Source organism: Lissotriton vulgaris, chromosome 11 (assembly GCF_964263255.1).
Source record: "Lissotriton vulgaris chromosome 11, aLisVul1.2, whole genome shotgun sequence".
Classification (NCBI taxonomy): domain Eukaryota; kingdom Metazoa; phylum Chordata; class Amphibia; order Caudata; family Salamandridae; genus Lissotriton; species Lissotriton vulgaris.
This window is the reverse complement of record NC_141699.1, coordinates 562165305-562182305: the sequence shown is the minus strand read 5'-3', so window position 1 is coordinate 562182305 and position 17001 is coordinate 562165305.

Here is a 17001-nt window from a genome sequence, read left to right as displayed (position 1 = left end):
AAGTCGAGATTTGACTTTTGAATGGACTCTCTGCTTCAGTGTTGTTGTGCTGCTATTGAAGTGAGGGTCCTTCAGCTTTACATTGCCTTCTTGCTGCTCCCTTGAACTCCTCTTATGAAATGTGCAAAAGAGGTAAAAGGGGGAAAACAATACACTGTATGATTTTTAGCAGCATTGTGAAAACTTGTAATACATTGCTCACTAGCACTTACAACAACACTACAGTCCATGCAGTACGTGGTCATTCTTGACAACTCTGGAGCCATATCTGTTGCAGGAGTCTGCACCTCAGAAGAGAGTTTCTAACCAGGAATTGTTGTTGCTGCCACTGAAGTAGATGACCCTCCAGCTTCACTCCGCTTTAGATGGTATAACATGAACGTTGACCCACATGAATATTTTTTGTTCATCCCTCTAAAGAGGGTCTTGTCAGACATAGTGCATTGCACTAGTTTTGCAGCAGTTATTGATTCCCCATATGTTTGGGTAACAATGGATAGTTTGAGGTTTGTCTGGAAGTTATGTTGTGATCATGTGTTTAGATGTTGAAAGTTATTTTTTGAGACAGTTGTTTTTTTACAAATATGTTAAAATAAATTTGAACGAATGTTACTAAACAGCTAGACTCAAACGTTGTGTAAAATATGTCTATATATCGGTTTTTATACTTTTTCATTTGTTTTTGTTACTACTAATGTCATTGCGACCTCCGCTGTTTGCTGTGAAGAAAGAAAATTCATTTTTGATGTCGTTATTTTGACAATGGATACAAAACGGAAAGCTATATTAGTATCTTACTAAACAGCTACACTAAAATGTTATGTCAAATATGTCTATATATGAGTTTTACCCTTTGTCAAAAATACCCGGCATTCACAGTCTGTACTTGGCAATGGCACTCATAGAATCATACAGGCACTACCTGTGCAACCATCAAGGACGTCCTTTCTGCATCACTCTGCAAACGTGCCTCCTAGCAAAGTACTAGTTGGGGAATTAAGTCCCTTGGCTATTGAGGGTATTTGGAGGCAAAGTATCCCTCTTGTTATCTCCAGCAAGTTGTACACAGTCAGTTTTCTAAGAGGTGTTCTGAGGCCACACCCTCTTTCTGCACCACTCTGCAAACACGTCTCCTGTCACACTACTGGTTGGGGAATAAAGTTGTCTTGGATGCTAAAAGACCTTGGTACCAAGAAGCTCTCCTGGTACTTTCTATAAGCCCTATTCAGCAGGATTTCTAAAGCTGGTCATAGGCCCTGCTCCCTTTCCACAGCATTCTGCAAAGACCATTGCGACTTTAAAAAAAACATGGAAATTCACCGAAAAAAACCCAAAGGTTTCAAGTAGGTTAGAGTGAGGAATTAGCATTTACACAACCTAAGAAATTCACTGAAAAAAACAAAGGTTACAGGGTTGTTATAATTAGGAAATAGAATTTAAAAAACTTTAGCTATTCACTGAAAAAAACAAAGGTTACAGGGATGTTAATGTTAGGCTGACATTTCACTCATACAAAACCAGAGAAATTCAGCCGTTATAGTTAGCTCAGCTAACTATAACTCGGGCCCCCACAATGCACTATTTATGACCTCACATATTACATCACTCATTACATGGTGAGTGACATCACTGATGACATCACTGATTACATCTCAAATGACATCACTGATGACATTATAGGATGACTGTGAGTGTTTATAAAAGGTTTATGAGTGTTAAATATATATACATCAAGGTGTATTAATGAATCAGTGGGTGTATGAGTGCCTGTATAGATGCTTTAGTGGGTGCCTGACCGATTGTATAAGTGAGTGATTATAAATGTCTCAGTGAATGTATAGGTGAGTGATTAATTTGTGTGAATATCTGTATCAGCCTCTCAATTGGTGTGTAAGCGGCTAAATGGGTTGGTGAGTAGAGACATGAGTGGTTGTATGGGTTATTGATTTGTAGTCTGAGTACCTGTATAGGCATATGGGTGTCTGAGTGAGTGGGTGAGGGTGTGTGTGGCTCCCTGCATGGATGAGTGAGTGAGTGAGTGAATCAGTGGCTGAATGGGTTTGTGAGTGCATTTTCTAGGGGCTATATAGGTGAGTGAGTGTGTGTATGGCTGTGTCGGTGAGTAAATGGATATGTAGGTGAGTGTTGGAGTATATAAGTGACTGTATGTGTGATTGTGAGAGTGGCTGCATGAGTGAGTGGGTGCCTGCGTCATTGTACATATAGGTGAGTAAGTATGTCTTAGTATCTGTATGAATAAGTGAGTTGGTGTGTGTATAACTGTATAGGTGAGGAAGTGGCAGTGTGATTGACTCTATGGATGAGTGAGTAGGTGTGTGTGTAGCTCTACGAGTGTTTAAGAGTGTATGAGTGGGCGTATGAATGAATTAATTGTGGGTTTCTAACTCGCTAGAATCGACTCCCGAAGGAGTATCTCTGCGCAGTAGACCGCTGGGGAACCCGTCCTGGCTTTCCCTGTGAGATGGTCCCTACTGGGTATCTCCAAGGTGAAACCAGGCATCCCCGGCATATGTGGGGGGGGGGGGCGTTGTGGAGATGAGGCAAGCTGATGCCCAGAGTTGCCGAGTGTGAACTCTGGTTAGAGTAGGCACCGAGGTGAGAATTATCGAGTCCGCTGACCCTGGTCCACGAGTGGATATATCAGTGGCTATATTAGTGATTGAGTGGGTGTATGAGTGGCTGTATGGGTGAGTGAGTGGATGTATGTATAGAGCTATAAATGAGTGAGTGGGTATGTAAGTATTGGTATGGGTGTATCAATGGTTTCGAGAATGGTAGTGTGAAAGTTAGAGTGAGTGTATGAATGGTTACATGAGGGTGTGAGTGGTTGCATCAGAGATTCTGAGGATGATCTCATAAGTGATGCCATTTGAGGTGTCATCAGTGACGTCACTGACCATGTCACGAGTGATGTAATATGTGAAGTCATAAGCAGTACATTGCGGGGGCACGACTTTAGTTAGCTTAGCTAACTATAACTGCTGAATTTATATATATATATTTTCACATAAATATATATGCACACACACACACACACACACACATATATATATATATATATATATATATATATATATATATATATATATATATATATATATATATATATATATATATATATATATATATATATATATATATATATATGTCCAGCCAAAACAAAGTCGCTTCGGATCCCTGCCGCTTCTAGTGGCGGGCCTCGGACGGGGTAGCGAATCCCAAATATTCCAGCCAAACACTCTACTTTGTGTAAGAAAGAAATCCGGGCCACTTAAAGTTTGCAAAGCGTGTTTTAATTCGAAAACGGCGATGGGTGATGCAGCCCCCTCTGAAAACAGTAAAAGAATCAGCCACCTTGGAAAATACGTTATAGTCATTACTGTTACATAATATATACATATACACATGAATGCATGTTGAATTCACATAACATGCACAGTTAAATACGCATTATTCCTTCGATCAACATATGATGAGTGCTCAATCAGTAGCATGCTGTTCAGACTCCACTAACAAAAATGATACATCGTACCAGTTTCCACTATTATAACGTGTATTGAGAAGATAGCTCCCCTAATATTCCTAGCATTTCTTATGGTTTAGCTACATTCAGTAATGCAGCACAACCACATTGATTAAGGCTTGGATTAGAAGACTAATGCAATCGAAAAAATATTGATTCCTTCACATATGTGCAATGACGGCCATATTGGACAGATCCAAACCATACACTGCATCTATATCATTGAGTCCCCATGGACTGGTATGGATATTGTATATGTCTTATTCAACATTAATACCCACTCCTACTAACCACCCTTCTGTGTACAAACAATATTATTATCATCAATGAGTCACATTTCACAATTAAGCCCCAATGGGCACAGTGTTATACTCCTGGCTCGCATGTGTTCAAATAATTCACATGGAAACCATCATGTTAAACAACAACACAGCTGCTAAGATCGTTCTTTACAATTCGTTGGTCACTTTGTATGATCTAATTCTCCATGCCCAGCAAAGATACCTAGACACTGCAAACATGATCATATGTTCCCTTGTGTTGGATCTGACCAATCTATGGGTTTCCCAATAATGGGCCATGCCCATGAGTTTACAGAGTTCGACCAACCACTGTCTTCATGGGACATGGGACATGGGAGGCTGTGAACAGGACAAAAGAAAATGTTCTTCAGTCTCAGGAAGAAGCGGGCGAAGGGGCACTGGGTCATTAATGATCATGTTATCCCATTTGCATGTGAATAACCTCAATGGGAGACAATCAACCCTGAATTTCAGGTACAGAGTTTTGGCTTGCGAAGTTCGAATTCTATCCAAATATGGCTCAAAAAAAGAAGTGCATTAATCCAGGAGGAGATTTTCAGTTAGGCTCCCCATTTTATGATCATTCCAAGTTTCACACAACATGGAATTCCAGAATGCACGAAGGCGGTCGCTCCCCTACGCTGCTCCAAGACCAGTTCCCGACCCAAGCTGGTATCGTAGCGCTGCTCGCACTATAATTGCTCAAAACCTGACCTCTGTGAACTGCTAGCATTGTGGCATCTCGCGCTACTAAGGATTAATTTGATTGTTAGGAGCGCTGTGCCGCCAGACTGCGCTTTGTGTGCTTACTATTGTCCAGTGCTGCTGTACTTTGCCTGTTTGCAGATTCTCGCGTAATTGTGCACTTTTATTTATTTATTTATCTCGCATTGTCTGCTGCATTGCTTTGCCTGTGCCCCAATATCTCCCTGATTGCCTTTTGGCTCGCCGACATTTTGTTTGTTATTTGTAGTGCCTCCCAGCCCGGCTATCCGCTCCGCCCCGCCCCGCCTCCCAGCTGACCCCCCCCTCGCCCCTCCCCTCTCCACCATCCGCTTATGTCTGATGCATTTGCGCGCAGCAGTCACGCGCAGCGGTCGCGCTGAAGGTGCGCCAAAGGTAAGCCCGTCTGCGCCCGTCCACGCCTGGACCGCGCCCAGCGCCAAACCCCCTGGCCCTCGCAATACCCACTCCTCCCGCATTACATATGACGCCGCTACTCTCCTTGCCCTTAACCCCGGACATACACCACAATGCTTCGAAGCTGCCCCGGGACGTACCCACGGTCCTTTCGCCTGCCACTCCTGCAAATTTACCTGCATCAATAACAATACCACATCCACCGAATCCAATCACATCTCCGAATCTAACCACCTGAAGTGCATCCTGCTGAACACCCGCTCGGTCCACAGACACGCAACCGAACTCTGGGACCTACTCGACACTGCGTCACCGGACGTCGCCTTCCTTACAGAAACGTGGATGAACGCATCATCAACACCCGACATCGCTATAGCCACCCCGGACACTTACAAGATCATCCGAAAAGACCGCACCAACCAAACAGGAGGAGGCATCGCCATCGTCCATAAGAACTCCATCAAAATCACGACCAGCTTCGACAACAACCTTGCAACCGCCGAACACCTCCACTTCCAGATCCACACCGACCCTAGGATCACACTTAGAGGCACCCTCATCTACAGGCCCTCAGGAACCCGTAAACATTTCAGCAAAGACATCACTGACTTCATTAGCCCACATGCCCTCGCCTCCGAGAACTACATTCTACTGGGAGACCTCAACTTCCACCTGGAAAAGAAAAACGACATCAACACCACCACCCTCCTTGACAACCTGGCGAATCTCGGACTCAAACAACTAGTTGACACCCCCACCCATATAGCCGGACATACACTCGACCCAATCTTCACCTCCAGAAAATACTTTTCCTTCGATCGCACCACAGCTCTCCATTGGACGGACCACAGTTGTGTTCACTTCAGTTACAAAACCACCTCGACCCACAACCCCCCACAACCTATTCCTCGAAGAAACTGGAACAAAGTCACCACTGACCAACTCCTCTCATCGCTCAACCAAAACCCACCCGCCCTCTCATCGGACCCAAACCAAGCCGCCACCAAACTCAAACAATGGATCACTCACAGCGCTGATGAATTAGCACCCTTGAAAAACCATCACACCAAACAGGACAGTAAAAAGGCCCCCTGGTTCAACGATGACCTAAAGAAATCCAAGAAGCTATGCTGCACTCTCGAGAAAACATGGAGAAAGAACCCAACCACCGACAACATGACCACCTTCCAGGCAGCCACCCGCAAACACCACCAACTGATTCGATCCACCAAGAAATCAGCATTCAAAAATCGACTCGACAACAACGCCCATAACAGCAAGGAACTATTCAACATAGTCAAAGAATTCACCAACCCCACCGCAGCCTCAAACAACATCACTCCCACCCAAGACCTTTGCGATTCGATATCCTCCTTCTTCTACAACAAAATTGCCGACATACATAACAGCTTCGAGAACATCTCCAACGAACAATCCTCTCCATCCCCCTCCGAACCTAAACCGCCCTCTAACTACCTCAGTGCCTGGAACCCAATCACCACTGAAGACACCATCCGCCTTATGAACTCCATCCACTCTGGCTCGCCAACCGACCCCTGTCCCCACCACATCTTCAACAAAGCAGACTCCATCATCGCACCCCATCTCCGTGAGATCATCAACTGCTCCTTCAACTCTGCTACCTTCCCAGAAAGCTGGAAACACGCCGAAGTCAGCGCCCTCCTGAAGAAACCCACAGCAGACCCCTCTAAACTTAAAACCCACTGCCCCATCTCCCTCCTCCCATTCCCTGCCAAAGTCATTGAGAAAGCCGTCAATAGCCAACTAGCCGCCTTCCTTGAATCCAACAACTCCCTCGATCCCTCACAGTCCGGCTTTCGAGCCAAACACAGCACCGAGACCGCTCTCATCGCAGCCACAGACGACATCCGAACACTACTGGACAACGGAGAAACAGTGGCCCTCATTCTACTCGACCTCTCCGCCGCCTTCGACACAGTCTGTCCCAGCACCCTCATTCAACGCCTCAGCAACATCGGCATACAGGGAAAAGCCTTGTAATGGATCACCTCGTTCCTATCTGGGAGAACTCAGAGAGTCCGACTTCCCCCATTCAGATCAGAGGCCACCGAAGTCATCTGCGGTGTACCACAAGGATCATCACTCAGTCCCACCCTCTTCAATGTTTACATGAGTCCACTCACATCCATCGCGCGCCAACACAACCTTAACATCATCTCCTACGCTGATGACACCCAGCTGATCCTTTCCCTCACCAAAGACCCTATCACCGCCAAAACCAATCTTCATGAAGGCATGAAAGAAGTAGCCGAATGGATGAAAAACAGCCGCCTAAAACTTAACTCAGACAAAACGGAGGTGCTCATCCTAGGATCATCCCCCACTGCTTGGGACGACTCATGGTGGCCTTCGGCTCTAGGCACAGCACCCATACCCACAGACCACGCACGCAACCTTGGCTTCATCCTAGACTCCTCACTCTCGATGACCAGACAAGTCAACGCCGTCTCATCCTCCTGCTTCAACGTACTTCGTATGCTCAAAAAAATCTTCCGGTGGATCCCCCCCCGAGACAAGAAAAACTGTCACCCACGCACTGGTCACGAGTCGTCTGGACTACGGAAACACCCTCTACGCCGGAATCACAACCAAACTACAGAAAAAACTCCAACGCATCCAAAACGCATCAGCGAGACTCATTTTAGACATCCCTCGCCAAGATCACATCACCGGCCACCTAAAAGACCTTCACTGGCTCCCCGTCAACAAAAGAATAACGTTCCGTCTCCTCACCCACGCACACAAGGCCCTCTACAAACTAGGACCCGAATGCCTCAACACCCGGCTGTCCTTCTACACTCCCTCCCGCCAACTCAGATCCGCCAATCAAGCCCTCGCCGCAGTTCCGCGTATCCAAAGATCCACCATGGGAGGCAGATCCTTCTCCTACCTGTCGGCTAAGACCTGGAACTCACTCCCCACTCACCTCCGCCTTACACAGAACCACCTCTCCTTCAGAAAAGAACTTAAAACCTGGCTATTCGATAAATAATGAACCCCCTCCCCAAGCGCCTTGAGACCCTCCGGGTGAGTAGTGCGCTATATAAATTCCTGAACTTGAACTTGAACTTTTAATTTGCCTTTTAGCACTCCATGGGAGTGACTGTCTTTCCTCACTCATTCACCTGTCCCCTAGCCATTAACTATGCTAAAATTACAAGCATTGGCAAAGCCAATAGCTTTGCCACCACCCCCCTCCAAATTTAAAAGTCGTGACCAATTGACTTGTCCAGTGCTTGCACTTTTTGTCATTTTTAATGGGAGGGCGTAGATCACATTTCTCACTTCAAAATTCAGTGATAGCATTTTCGCAAACTCCCAGTTTTTTACAAACTTCTGCATCTCAGCAAATTTTGCACACAGACGTTGTGGGACATACTGTATGCTTTTGCAATCGTCTCAAAACCACAAAACATATTTTCTGCACAGAGCAGTTATGCTGGTATTCACTCCAAACCAGGAAGAAACCACATATAGTTGATCACTGAGAAAATAGGAACCGTTTCAATGCATGTAAGCTGTAACGCTTAAAAAACTAAGGGGCCTATTACCAAGATCAAGCGATAATCATCGCTTAACACGGTTAGCGGCAATATTATTATCGCCGAGCTCCGCCGATTTTTATCGCAGATAAACCTTGATAATAGCAAGGTTTATCTCAAAAGCGATAAAAATCGGCCGAAATGCATGAATATCGCTGAAAAGTCAGCGATATTTATGCATTAACGAGCTAATGCTCTTAGCCATGTTATCCACCTACCATTGGATAACATGGCTAAGAACTGCTCTGGGCAGGCGTTAGCTTTTGGAGATATTCGCACTTAGCGCGAATATTTCCAAAAGTACGCCATTGTAGGTAATAGGAGATAGCGATGTTAGCGACTGTTTACAGTCGCTAACATCTTGGCACGCCCACTTTGCATGTCATTAGCGATAAATATCGCTGACATGCAAAGCGGAACCCAAGATGATCGCTATCTCCAACTACCAGTCGCTAACTGGTGTTAGCGACAGCTAGGTAATAGGGCGATAAAATTATTGCCGCTTTAGCGGGAAAAATTCCTGCTAAAGCGGCGATAAGGCCCTTGGTAATATGCCCCCAGGTCTTACCACTATCCAGCAACAGACAGTACCTTTACTTCTGCATTGTTTTAACGCTTTCTGGCATAGAGCAAACCTGCTATTCTTTGAAAAAAATAGTTTATCCTCTGGGCAGATTATTCATCCATCCTCTCACATTTCACATGTTTAATAGAAGTGCTTAACTTGTTAATTGTCTCCGCTGCCAAATGGAGAGGCTGTGGAATAACAAGGCTACCTTGTTTTGGATTCCATCTCAAGCTTTATTCTTCCACTACCCTGCACTTCCTGATTCTGGCTTACTTGTACAGGTTCTTTTTCTTAAGCCTGTTGGCACTAACTTTCTCTTACTTTTTTATTTTCCCCTTTCCCTTCCTTGTTCTAGGTCAAAGTCTGTTGATGCAAAAATGAGTGCCAGTGCCCTCCCCCCCCCCCACCTGCAAACACCGGCAGAAATTCAGCACTAAATTGACCCTTGAATGTATGCCATTCTCATTGAAACCTGATCAGTAAGTAATATACGAGATTTCTCCGTTTTCTTTTTGTACATCAGTATAATTTGAACCAGACAGAGAGGCTAAGTTAACTGCTCTACCATTCAGGAAGAGCGGGTAAACACGTCCCATCAGGGTTTGCCTAAACATCTGGATGGCGTCGTATAATTATTTGAGTAAAGCCGTCTTCGATTTGGCGGAATTCGAATCTTTGGATAAACAACGCATTCACTGGGCTACCTCCGGTTGTATGATATTAAGCGACAGGGGAAGAGAAGTGTGTCATTTCAGAGGCAACTTGGCACATTTCCCATGAGGGCAGGTTTATTTTTGTTTTTGTCAAAATGATAATTATTGCGGGTGCCAGGTAATCATGGTCTAGGATCTGCAGACTGAAGTTGTCACACACTGCCAATCACGTGTTCCCATATGTCTGCCGCCACAGCCTTAACTCTTTCAGCCCTCTCTCTCTTCTGTAGTATCTGGCAGAGTGACTGGAAAGCAGATAACCTACAGGCCCCCCAGGCTGGTGACGTGTCCCTCAGGCCATGGGACCCAGATCTGTTCAACTTATCTGTAGGAGTGCAACTACCATTGGTGCGGCAGGTGCAGTGTCACCTGGGCCCAGAGCCCTGAGGGGCTCATAGAACACTGCTGTATTCACTACTCCAACAGCAGTCAAAGGGAGTATTTTAACAGGGTCCATGCCATTCTTGCTACTCTAAAGTGTACCTGCTGCTAAGGAAACCTCTAAAGCAGGGCTTTAAGTCGGATGAAAAAACTGTGGGGTCTCTAAAAGGGGTGTAACCAATGTAATTAAGGGTGTGGCCTAAAAACACGTATACTAAAAACCTGTGCTTAGCATAATGTGCGCCCGACTTGTATTTTGCTGTTTCTGTCATTGCTTCCAGATAAGTAACATTTTATTTTTATTTATTTATTTTATTTTTAGTGTTTTATAGAGCACGAAATTGACCCGTGAGGGTATCAGAGCGCTTTACAAGGTTTACAAAAATAAAATTTACAGAAGTGAACAAAAAAGGCATAGACATACAGAAGTATACAAAACGATAAGGAAGGGGCAGGGTTGCTGGGCACATAGGGGAAAGAGGGACACGTGTGTGTGTGTGGCTACAGATGCAGTTAAACAGTATATAATCCCACAACTTCTTGGTGGGGTGAGTAGGTGATCTGAGAACCAGGCGATGGTCTTACCTTAGTCAGGCTCTCTGTGGTGGTTAAAGGCAGAGATTAGGAGAGGAATTTTCCCATGAGGAAAGTTTTGGCTTAGGAAGCTTTGCAGTTTTTAAAAAGAAAAAAATTTGAGAGCCTGATTCCTCAAGCATTCTATCCAAAAAAAAAATGTCTCTTGTCTGTCTAATCCTTAGTAATCCTGCCACAATATCGAAAAAAGCTGCTTCGTAGTATGTCTTAAAATGGGGAAGAGCAAGCCCACCTTGGTTTACAGAGAGTTATACCACCGAGAGCTTGACTCTGGAGACCTTTTTATTCCTAATAAATCTTCTCATCATGGATTCGAGTTCACGATATTGCATTAGCGTTTTAAGAATTGCAATAACATTTTTGCTGCTTTAAATCGGCGGTTCTCGCACTTTATAGTACTAGCACTTTATAAACCGTATAGGAATCTTGATATTTTTTTTATCAGCTGTTTTTATATTAGCCAACTTTGCACGTCTTTGCACTAGAACTTTAAGAATGGCAATGATATCTTTGGATATCCTCGTTACGCTATATCAGCAGTTTTTTTTTTTTCTTGCACTAGCACTTTAATATCGGTACGCTTAGTCGTACGCTATTGCAGTTTTTGCACTTTCGCTATGGTATTGTATAGTCTAGGGCTGTCTCTTGTATATTGTTTGGAAATTTTTGTCTAAATATGATGAATTTAATGTACCAATGTTTTCCTACTGCTTGTTCAATAAAAAAAAATTTTTTAAAAAGGAAAGTTTTGGCCTCCGTTTTGAAGCTTGCCTGAGAAGGTATTTTTCTGATGGCTGGTAGAAGAGAGTTCCAAATTCTTTGTGCGGCCCCTGAGAAAGCCCAATTGTACGTTTTTTTCTTTAGAAAACAGGCAGGTTGGAGCAATAGGTCACTGGCGGAACAGAAATTTCTGCTTCCTCCAGATAACACCACTTTCTGAGCAAGATAAGCAGGGGAGTTCGCGTATAGAGCTTTGTGTGTTATGAAAGCCAGTTTCAGCTGTATTCTGGCCTCTAAGAGGAGCCAGTTCAATGCTTTTGGATGTGGAGAGATGTGGTCGAATTTCCTAGTGCCAGTAAATAGTTTGGCGGCCACGTTGAGGCAGGCTTTTAAAAGTGCCAGGGAGATCTTGGGTAAACCCGAGAGGGTGGAACAACCATATTCCAGCCTAGAGATGACTAGTGCTTGGACTGCCATTTTTAGATCGGGAGCATCGATGAAGGGTTTCATTATTATTATTATTATTAAAACAGTTTTGTATAGCGCGTGGTTACCCTAGAGCATCCCAGCGCTTAACCAAACAGAGTAACAATTTAAGAGAGTGAGAGGCACAGCGGCTTAAGAAAAAAGAAAAGTTTTCAGTTGCTTACGAAAACGCATAGGTAGCTCAGGTGGAACCTGGCTGATTTAGCTATCGAGTTAATGTGGTCCCGCATGTTCAGGTTGCAGTCGAGGATTATTCCCAGAGATTTGGCCGAGTCCATGATGGTCGGTGGGCAGTTTAAGGCAGTAATGGCCTTAATCCACATCTGAATCTCTGGGTTGGCGGCAATGTTCCCTCTAATTTTTTTCCTCTGTGTGCGGCAGTGCAAGGTCTATGTGCGCTGCTTCCAAGGCTGTGTGCGCCAGTAACCAGGTGTGCGTGTGGGTGCAGCGCTAAATATCACTCCAAACTTTTGCTTAAAAAAGTGAAAAGACAGTGCATTTCCTCACATGCAGATCCACGTGAACGGTGTTAAGGCAGGTTTGAAACCGTCCCACATAGCAAGTTGAAACCTTAGCAGCTATGTTGCTGCATTTCTTTTCTTAATAGAGCCGGGTTGCGGGGTGATTGTGTGCATTTGTTCAAGTTTTCATGTTGATTTCAGCTCTTGGTGGGCACTGCAATTAACATGACAACTTTAACAAATTCTCTCTTTGAGCAGGAAAAAAAAAATTATAATAACGCTTATATAATTTTACTTTTCGCAGTTTCAGGGCTGGATTACGGTAGGGCCCCATCAGGCTTTTGACTAACACATTTTTAATGCTAGTGTCCGCATCACCGCATTAAAATGCATTAGTCACGTATTCTAGCGCCCCTCTAACAATACTGCAATTGAGGTACACTGCCAATGAGGCAGCACCAGCATGCTAAAACTGTCTAACATATGAGAACATGCAACTGTGACTTCAAATTTAAAAGGCTATGCGTCAGAGATAAAATATTCATGAACAGCGCTGAGCAGGCAGGCCAGAATTTAACACATCAATTAGCCATGCCCCAAACAGCCTTCCTGTGAGTCTACTTCTTTAATTTGATAGCTTCCATTCCCCTGCTTTTTTATTTTAAACATGTGTCCCAGGATGGCAGAAATAGCCACAGCCCACAGATAAGGCTCGCGTTCGTGGCAGTTCGGGGCAGGGCGGGTAGAGAAGGAAAAGGACTCGCCCAGAGAAGACAAGGACAGTGTCCACTTCTGCTCTGCCGCTGGCAAAAGCACTCATTGATCTCTAAATAATTAATGTAAAAGCGAAAAGGTAACCATGTAGTTCCTGCTTACATTTCACATGCTTTACTTAAACTTGCATTTCCTATGAGTGTTCGGTTTCTCCATGATTTTGTAACTTTTTTTTTAGGCAGCATATTACTCTCGTCTAATGCGTAATTTGAATTGGGTTGCATCCAGGAGTTTATAGCGGGTCACAATTGGGTTGTAGCTGAAGGCAGTGCAAGTTTCTATCAACTGGGCAGTATGGTGTTCAGTGGAGGAGAGGATGTGGCACTATGGTCAGAGCTGGCGAGTTTGGAACTGGGGAATCAGGTTCAGCCTTCATGACCAGTCCACCAGACCACTCTCCTGAGGGAGCACATTCCCTTGCTATACTTTAGACGCCCTGGTGTCTTTGCACCATCATGTTTTCCCTAACAGTGGCAACTTTGGGTTAACTGTAAAGGCCTGTCAACCACTATCCATACCGAAGTTCACCTCCAGTCTTGCAGGCAGGCCTATGAAGCAGCACACCCTAGCGCGACAGTCACTGAGGTCACAGGACCCTTGAGCAAGGTGGCTCTAGGGCAGTGCGATCGCACCGGACGCTGACTATTATTAAACAAAAACTCCCAACTAAGCTGGTTCTTTTTTTATCGACTCAGAGTTTGTGCTTCTCCACACCAACCCTCCTAAACTATATGGCCTACCAGTATGGATGACATATCTGGCTGCTACACTTTTAGTCCTTTAGCTTATGTAGCATTTCCTATACGCTGATTTACACACGTATGTTTGATTGTCTATGTGTAATGTGTGTGTGATGCAAAGTACCTCTGACATCCTTTAATGGTATGAGTGGCGCTATACAACTAATTCAATGTATCTGAGAGAGAGTGGTTAAAGGGACTTGGTCACTGTTAAAGGGTGCTCCTGAGAGAATCCATGGTGAAGGTGGCCATGGGGGAGGGACGAGGGGGGGGGGGGCACCAGCTAACATTGTCGCACTGGGAGCTATCAGCGCTAAAGCCGGCCCTGGTCTTGCTGTATGCTTTTATTAGTAAAGCGAGGCTGCGGGGAAGATTGTGCACTTTTATTTACGTATTCATGTTAATCGCAGCTCGTGAAGGGGCTGCAATTAACATGAATACTTAAATAAAAGCACAAAATCTCCCCCGCAGCCTCGCTTTACTAACAAAACAATACAGCACATTTAAAAACACCATGTACTTGTAGATTAATCTGCCTTGTTTGCAGATTTGCTGTATTGTTTTGGTAGTAAAGCAAGGCTTCTGGGGAGATTGTGTGCTTTTATTTAAGTACCCATATTAATTGCAGCCCCTTCACGAGCTGCGATTAACATGGATAACACATGGGTGTATAAAAGAAAACAGGACGTAGGGTGTTGAGGTTAGAGGAAGCTTCACGAATCATTGCTCTGCCAAAGAGTGCTTCCCTTTTTAGGCATACATGGTGCATTGTGCACAGATGTAAACATGGTGCATTGATCCGTTTTATTCAATTGAGGTTGGCAGCCTATTGGAGTCCTATTCCTTGGAATTTGCATGACGTGCCACCCCTTGCCTCCCAATCCTTTCACAAGCTCCTTGCTACACCCACGCCCTGATATGAGCTGCCACAGCAGGCTAACAAATGAAGCCCTTGTCAGCAGGTAGACTGGACTTTAGATACCCCTGTGTCTGTGAAAAGGTTCCCTCAGACTACCAAGCTTTATTTTCAGTGGGCCAGACGCACCAGTAAGAAATGCTAGTACACTTAAGAGGCAGCTCCTACTTGTCACATGCAAGAGGCCTGCCTTATCCTTTTGGGGACCCGCGACTCTCAATCATGCCAGGCGTCAACCTTGCAGAGGGCGGGGTCTTAGTTGGTTTGTGGAGGCCGGTCAGCATCAGTCTGGCTCTCGACACAGGAAGTGCCCAGTGGTGGCTGGTGACATTTCAAAGTGGTGGGGGGTAACAGTTCGGGATGAGTGCCCGCTAGCGAGTGAACATAGCGAGTCCAACCATCAAAGGGCGCTTGCGTGGGTTCTCCCCCAAGAAAAAATTTAAAATACAGTGGGCAAATGGTGCATTTTCAAGCAAATTTAAGAAAGCAAGAGGGGTAATAAAGCAATTGCAAAAGTGTAGTTATGAGATCAATGAAGAGATTTAATATGCTAATGACATAGGTAGCTGCTTATTCAGTATAACTAAAGTACTTCATAATAGACTTTGAGATAACAGTGCTGAGTACCTCACAGATGTCTATATTTATTTATAGCCTAGATATGTTTTTTTCTCAATGACAAAAACGGAAGGAGCCTCGTGCGAGAGGACGTTGCTATCCTTTTTTGAGAAACACGTTTTGTAAAGCAAGAACATACACATTGTATAATGAACATTGTTTTAACGTGAGCCTTTCATGCTACTATTAGATTGATCCATGCGCTATTCAAATGTCAAAATAATTAAATCAAACATACATCTCTCAAACAATTTACTTTTAATTCCTATAAAATTGTGCTACAGGCAGGTTAATCTATTTTGCACAATACCCAGTGCTTACTGTTAGACACATTTTCACTGTGATTTGCATATCTGCCCAAACACACACTTTTAATTAGTTCATTAAAGAGCTCATATGTACACATTCAATTACCTAGAACAATCTTAAACCGAAGTCCATGAAAAACATTTAATGATGTCCACTTTTATCTCACCCACAAGCACATAAAAACAGTTGGTCGCTCGTGGGTCACATGAATATGTACACTGTTCTATTTTCAAGTAGCCTACTACTGCAATCTGATTGGTGGCGAACATCAGTGTCTGTGTAGCGAAAAAAAGTAAAGGAATCCTCATTGTGCTTCTTTCAGTTAGATTCCCGAGTGGGGTATGGAGTTCCCTACTAATGACGGCCCTTAGACTTAGAGTAGACTGAGTGCGTGGCAGCAATTTCTAGCCCTTAATTTAATTAATACAATAAAAAAAATTACTTACCGGGCATCTCCATTCTCCTCCGATCCTGTGCGTCTCCTCTGCTCTGCAACATGGTGGAACTAACTTCTCCCCGCTCTTTCCTTTTGCAAATTCGAAACTGCCAAATCAGGAGACTGGATGCGACGGGAGGCGGCTGACCCTTGTTTACTTCTTTGCACCCTGGCATTTGATAGGGCATGGCACCAACCACGCGTGCGGCCCCCAATAATGGATTGCTGCGCGGTGGACCATTGGGACTAACCAATCCTGGGGCTGCATGCAACGCCAGGATTGGCAAGGGGGGCACAGATACCATTGGCCCCTATCAACCCTGGGGACTGTGGCCCTGGGGGTGCTGTATGAAACAGTACCCCCCTTGGGTCCCTCGCTAAGGGGGAAGAGTAAGCGCATGCGCGGGCTGAATAATGCCCATAAATACACATGCGCAGTTTGTGCACTACTGGCTGCTGCAGCTGAGTGATTGAACTGTCACTCAAGCTGCAGCAGCTCAGCCCAGCCCCACCTCCTGTCGCAGCGCACTCCGATATTCGGGCGTGAGGTGAGAACAGGAGAACAGCAATGCCCTGTTGGTGCTGCTTTGCAGGCGCGGTGTGTGCACGCCACGAGGCTTAGTGGGGCTACGTCCCTACGCCCCAATTGACGCACCGCGCCTGGAAGTGCCCAATGTAGCCCCTGAGGTACCTTTATTTTAATATCCTAATGACT